Here is a 7,636-nt window from a genome sequence, read left to right as displayed (position 1 = left end):
GGACATTCCCTACTCCTCATAGTCTTTCATGAGTCTGTACTATTTTTCTGCTAAAAAAAGAACTCAGCAAATTCCCCTCCCTCCTGATTAATCTGTTGATTTTCCTTGGAACACCAATATATTTTTCAAAACTTCAAAGATGAGTAAATGTTCTAAGTATTAACTCCAGTACTATACCCCAAACGATATTGTTTATTAGAATGACTGTCAGTGACTATGCACTTTTGAACTCACCTAAATATAGCATTTTCCATCATCAGAATTTTAGATTAACATCAGAAGATACAAAGTCTTATTTCATTAATCTGTATGTAATTATAGTATTCATTGACACGGACATTTTATTATTACCTGCACTTCCTTGCCTAACATACGTTTCTTCTAGCAGGTATCAATAGCTGTTAAAATGCATCTTGTTTTATTCCTATGTCATTAAAAGCACAATTAACAACGCTGTTCTTTGAAGATAGAGCACCTAATGAGTTCAATGATCAAACTCATGAGATAGCCACAGAAGCTGCCGTGTCTCAATGTTTTAGTCCTTATTAGCAGTCACGTCCCTGCGATGACTCAAAAGCATTCTTAGACACTTCTGTGTAGTCTACTAAGTTTAAAATGGGTAACAGGGGGACTTCCCTGGTAGCACAGTGGTTAAGAATCCGCCTGCCAATGTAGGGGACACAGGTTCGAGCCCTGGTTGGGGAAGATCCCACATGCTGCGGAGCAACTAAGCCTGTGTGCCACAACTACTGAGCCTGTGCTCTAGAGCCCGCAAGCCACAACTACTGAAGTCCATGCACCTAGAGCCTGTGCTCCGCAACAAGAGAAGCCACTGCAATGAAAAGCCCACGCACCGCAGCAAAGAGTAGCCCCTGCTCACTGCAACTAGAGAAAGTCCACACACAGCAACAAAGACGCAACACAGCCAAAAATAAATTAATTAAAATAAATAAATAAAATGGGTAACATATTTATAATACATTATCAAAATTCTAAGATAGCTTCTGAGACAGAAAAAGTTAATAATTGATCAGAAAGTCATACAAGCTTATATCACAGACACTATTTTGTTGTCACCTATTAGAGTCAATATTTATAAAATAACAGGTATTAATCTCACTGATCATAGAATGTGTATTCACTCACTGTAGGACCATGTGAAAACCACAACCACCTCAACTCTGGGGAAGTAAAAATATTTAAGATAACCCACCAGTGGGCCTGAACTGATATGTTGGCAGTACCTTGTTTCCCCTGCGCTTCCTTTTAGGAGTAGATGAAATTTTATTCCTCTAGCTCTAAGTGAAGCCAGTGGCTGGGGCCTGTTTCTCTCACCAACTCTTACTGGGAATGGACTCCCAGCAACATCCCTCCTAGCCCTCATGCTCACCCCTCCCAGGGCAGTCCCCAGCCTCGAGTTTGTGAATAAACTTAGAATCAAACTGCCATTTGTTTTCCAGGTAATAGATGGAGGAATAAAAAAGTAAGTAGTGTTAACATTAAATTCCATTCATCCCAATATTATAGATTAAACAGTCAACTTAAATGATGAAAAACTCTTGGAAAAAAAATAGGAGTAGGACTTCCCTGGTGGTCCAGTGGTTAAGAATCTGCCTTCCAATGCAGGAGAGCCGGGTTCGATCCCTGCTCGGGGAACTAAGATCCCACATGTCTCAGGGCAACTAAGCCCGAGCCCACAAGACACAACTAGAGAGCCCACATGCTGCAACGAAGATCCGGCGTGTCTCAACTAGGATCCGACGCAGCCAAATAAATAAATATTAAAAAACAAAACAAACAAAAAAAAGGAGTAAATTTTCATGACCTTAGATTAGGCAATTGTTTCTTATGACATCAAGAGCAAAAGCAACAAAAGAAAAAACAGATAAATTGGACTTCATCAAAATTAAAAACTTTTATGCTTCAAAGGACACCATCAAGAAAGAGAAAAAACCACCTACAGAATGAGAGAAAATATTTGCAAGTCACACATCTGATAAGGGACTTATATCCAGAATATATAAAGAACTCTTACAACTCAACTATAAAAAGACAATCCCAAAAAATAAAAAATAAAAAAAAAGACAATCCCATTAAAATGGGTAAAGGATTTGAGTAGATATGTCTCCAAAGAAGATATAAATGGCCAGTAAGCACATGAAAAGATGCTCAACATCATTAGTCATTAGGGAAATAAAAATCAAAGCCACAATGAAACACCACTTTACACTCACTAGTATTGCTATAATAAAAAATGGAAAATAACAATTGTTGGTAAGGAGGTGGAGGAATTGGACCTCTTGCATACTGCTGTTGAGAATGTAAAATGGTTCAGCTGCTGTGGCAAATAGTTTGGCAGTTCCTCAAAAAGTTAAACATGGAGCTACCATATGACCCAGTAATTCTACTCCTAGGTATGTATCAGGAGAATTGAAAACACGTAGCTGTACAAAAACGTGTACATAAATGTGTATAGCAGCATTATTGAAAATAGCTAAAAATTAGAATCAACTCATGCATCAAGAGATGAAATGATAAACAAAATATATTACATTTATACAGTGAAATGTTATTTGGCCAAAAACAGGGATGGAGTACTGATACATGATACAACATGGATGAAATTTTGAAAACATTACGCTGAGTGAAAGAAGTCATATACAAAAGTCCACATTTTGCATGATTTCATTTATATAAAATGTCCAGAAGAGGCAAATCCATAGAGACAGAAAGTAGAGTAGCAGTTGCCAGGGACTGAGGGAAAGGAAGAATGGGAATCACTGCAAATGTGTATAGGGTTTCTCTTTGGGGTGATGAAAAGTTCTAGAACTACATAGTGATGATGGTTGCACAACTTTGTAAATATACTAAAAATCACTGAATTGTACACTTTCAAAGAGTGAATTTTACGGTATGTGAATTATAGCACAATAAAGCTGTTATTAAAGATCAATATCTTACTGTACAGCAAAGGGAACTATATTCAATATTTATAATAACCTATAATGGAAAAGAATCTGAAAAATAATATATATATGTGTAACTGAACCACACCTGAAACAAACACAACGTTAATCAACTATACTTCAATTAAAAAAAAATCAGTATCTCCAAACTATTAAAATCAAACTATCAAAATAAATCAATAAGGCTTAAATCTTTTAGAAAGAATAAACAAGTTCTATTATCTGACATTATTGAGGAAGGCTGACTGGTCAGTTAACTTAAAAAGTTAATTAAAAAGGAAATCATTGTATAAAGATATACATAACTTGCAAACATTTTATTCCAACTTAAAATATAAAAGGGTACATTCATTTAACTATCTTTGATATAAGGCCAAGAAGTTTTCTTTAGGTTTGATTTTGCTGATTGGTGTTCTCTGCCATCTTTCTGGCATAAACCACACTCACTGGATATCATTTCCAGAACTGGTATTTTTAAAGCAGACCAGAACCCAGAGATACAAGTGAAGAAATCTGAGTCCAGAATCCTTCCATTTTTTTTCAGTTCCCCCTTTTATCAGACACCTTGTACAAAATCAAATTCTGTTGGCCTCACCCCTCTCTTCTTCCAGCCACTGCTACCAACACCATTCTGTGTGGACTCTGCAAACTTCATGCTGGCGCAACCTGCCTAACGACCTCACTCATCACTTTTCTCTGAGTTCCCCTTGGTTTCTGTCCATTGATGTCAAGGTGAACTCAGCCTTGTGCAGTCTGGAAATTCAGGGGAATGATGTTCTGGGGATGAGCTTTGAAGAGTGGCAGATGATAAGAACTGGGGGATAGATTATTCTCCATTTTTCCCCATCTTGTCCCTCACATACTGCCCAGGGGCAGTTCATGTGCCTTCTCAGAAGTTGATTCATGAGATTAAGCATTTAGTTGCACTTGGCCAGCTTGATACTGGATTTCCTTTTTTTTTTTTTTTTTTTTTTGCGATACGCGGGCCTCTCACTGTTGTGGCCCCTCCCGTTGCGGAGCACAGGCTCCGGACGCGCAGGCCCAGCGACCATGGCTCACGGGCCCAGCCGCTCCACGGAATGTGGGATCTTCCCGGACCGGGGCACGAACCCTTATCCCCTGCATCGGCAGACGGACTCTCAACCACTGCGCCACCAGGGAAGCCCTGGATTTCCTTCTGTATCTGCTTCATTCCTCTTGCTCTTCATTCCTGCAGGGATTTCACTCCTTATCAAAGAAGTAGCACATAGGCTTTGCTTCAGGCTCTGTTTTTGAGGGAACCCATGGCTAAGACATCTCTCAATCTTTCACAGCTACTTTGTCCACTCCTTATTTGACAGAAATTTTTAGTGACCTGATTATAACAAGTCTTTCTAAAGCATTTAACTTTTTAATAGTAAAAGCAAATTTTTCTTTTTAATACTCACATTTCATGGATTAATGTAATAAATTATATAATGACAGTAAAACACATAACTGGCAAAAGAGGTTCTTTAGAAACACAGTTGGCCCTTGGTATGCTGGAAAGCAGTCATGAGTTTGCAGATTAATTTTTTGGGGTCTTTGTCCATAGCAATTTACATTAAAAAAAATAGAAATATAGTTGATTTACAATATTGTGTTAGTTTCAGGTATACAGCAACATGAGTCAGTTATATATATGTACCTTTTTCATATTTTTTTCCATTATAGGTTATTACAAGATTTTTTTTTTTAATTTTATTTTTTTGGCTGTGTTGGGTCTTTGTTGCTGCATGCAGGCTTTCTCTAGTTGCGGCGAGCGGGGGCTACTCCTCGTTGTGGTGCGCAGGCTTCTCATTGCAGTGGCTTCTCTTGTTGCAGAGAACAGCTCTAGGCACGTGGGCTTCAGTAGTTGTGGCACGTGGGCCCTAGAGTGCAGGCTCAGTAGTTGTGGCGCACAGGCCCAGTTGCTCCACGGCATGTGGGATCTTCCCAGGCCAGGGACCGAACCCGTGTCCCCTGCACTGGCAGGCGGATTCCTAACCACTGCACCACCAAGGAAGTTCTATTACAAGATTTTGTGTTATACAATAAATCCTTGCTGTTTACTTTATTTACAGTAGTTTGTATCTGTTAATCCCATACTCCTAATACCTCCCCCCATTTCCCCTTTGATAACCATAAGTTTGTTTGTGAGTCTGTCTGTTTTGTACATAGATTCATTTGTATTATTTTTTAGATTCCACATATTAGTGATATCACACAATACTTGCCTCTGTCGGACTTACTTCACTTAGTATGATATACTCTAGGTCCATCCATGCTGCTACAAAAGGCAGTATTTCATTCTTTTTTTATAGCTGAGTAATATTCTATTGTATATATACTACATTTTCTTAAACCAATTGTCTGTTGATGGGCACTTAGGTTGCTTCCTTGTCTTGGTTATTGTGAATAGTGCTGCTATGAACACTGGGATACATGTATCTTCTTGAATTAAGAAGATTAAATTAATTTCATCTTTTCCGGATATATGCCCAGGAGTGGGATTGCTGGATCATACGATAGTTCTATTTTTAGTTTTTAAGGAACCTCCACACTGTTTTCCGTAGTGGCTGCACCAATTTATATTCTCACCAACAGTGTAGAAGCTTTCACTTTTCTTCACACCCTCTGCAGCATTTATTACTTGTAGACTTTTTGATGATAGCCATTCTGACTGGTGTGAGGTGATACCTCATTGTGGTTTTGATTTGCATTTCTCTAAAATTAGCAATGTTGAGCATCTTCTCATGTGCCTATTGGCCATCTGGATGTCTTCTTTGGAGAAATGTCTACTTAGGTCTTTTGGCCTTTTTTTTGAGTTGTATGAGCTGTTTATGTATTTTGGAAATTAACACCTTGTCAGTTGTATCGTTTGCAAATATTTTCTCCATTCTGTAGGTTGTCTTGTCATTTTATTGATGGTTTCCTTTGCTGTGTAAAAACTCTTAAGTTTGATTAGCTCCCATTTGTTTATTTTTGCTTTTATTTCTACTGCCTTGGGAGACTGATCTAAGAAAATATTGCTACGATTTATGTCCCAGAATGTTTTGCCTGTGTTCTTTTCTAGGAATTTTATGGTGTCATGTCTTGTATTTAGGTCTTAAAACCATTTTATTTTTGTATATGGTGTGAGGGAGTTTTCTAATTTCACTGATTTATGTGTAGCTGTCCAGCTTTCCCAACACCACTTGCTAAAGAGACTGTTTTCTCTCCATTGTATATTCTTGCCTCCTTTGTTGTAGATTAATTGGCCATAGGTGTGTGAGTTTATTTCTGGGCTCTTATTCTGTTCCATTGACCCATGTGTCTGTTTTTGTGCCAATACCATGCTGTTTTGATTACTGTAGCTTTGTAGTATAGTCTGAAGTCTGGGAGAACTATGCCTCCAGCTTTGTTCTTTTTGCTCAGGATTGCTTTGGCAATTCTGGGTCTTCCTTGTTTCCACATAAATCTTACGATTACTGGTTCTATGTGAAACATGTCCTGGGTATTTTGATAGGGATCGCATTAAATCTGTAGAGTGCTTTGGGTAGTATGGCCATTTTAACAATATTAATTCTCCCAATCAAAGAGCATGGGATATCCTTCCATTTCTTTGAATCATCTTAAATTTCTTTTATCAATGTTTTGTAGTTTTCAGTGTATAAGTCTTTCACCTCCTTGGTTAAGTTTATTCCTAAGTATTTTTTTGATGTAATTTTAAACAGGATTTTTTTTTAAACTTTCTCTTTCTGATATTTCATTGTTAGTACAAAGAAATGCAACAGATTTCTGTATATTAATCATGTATCCTGCTACCTTCCTGAATTCATTTATTAGTTCTACTAGTTTTTATGTGGAGTTTTTAGGGTTCTCTATATAGAGTATCACATCATGCAGATTAATTTTGTTTGGCCATTTTGGAAAAACAGTTTGGAAGCTTCTTAAAAAGTTAAGCATATACCTAAACCTATGACTCAGTCATTCCCTCCTTGGTATTTACCAAACAGAAATAATGTATATGTCTGTCCATAAAAATTTGTATGCAACTGTTCATAGTAACTTTGGTTGTAGTAGCCAAAAAAGGAAAATAACCCAAATGTACATTAACAGGTAAATGTATTAACAAATTGTGATTATACACATATAATAGAGTGCTACTCATCAATAAAAAGAAATGAACTATTGATACATGCAATGCAGATGGATCTCAAAGTAACAAAACTGAGTGAAAGAAGCCAGAAAAAAAAGTACTTACTATGTGACTTCATGTATATAAAATTCTAGAAAATTCAAACTAATCTAAAGTGACAGTAACAGATTAGTGGTTGCCTTGGGAAGGGGGAGGGGAACAGAGAGGCAGGAGGGAGGGATTACAAAGGAGCAAGAGGAAACTTCTTGGGGTTATGGATGTATTCACTATCTTGATTGTGGCAATGGTTTCATGGATGCATACATGTCAAAACGATCAAATTGTATTATTTAAATATGCATAGTTTACTGTATGTACATTATACCTCAATAAATTTGTTAAGAAAACTAAAAATTTACACATGGCAAACACACACATAATGTGCTTACTATCATTAGTTAATAAGGAAATATAAATTAAAACCACACAGAGATCTAATATAGTTACTGGGGAAAGCATAAAGGTTGTTTAATATGCTTTCCTATTAGCATCA

The sequence above is a fragment of the Orcinus orca genome, chromosome 7 (genome assembly GCF_937001465.1).
Source record: "Orcinus orca chromosome 7, mOrcOrc1.1, whole genome shotgun sequence".
NCBI classification, from domain to species: domain Eukaryota; kingdom Metazoa; phylum Chordata; class Mammalia; order Artiodactyla; family Delphinidae; genus Orcinus; species Orcinus orca.
This window is presented reverse-complemented; position numbering follows the sequence as displayed.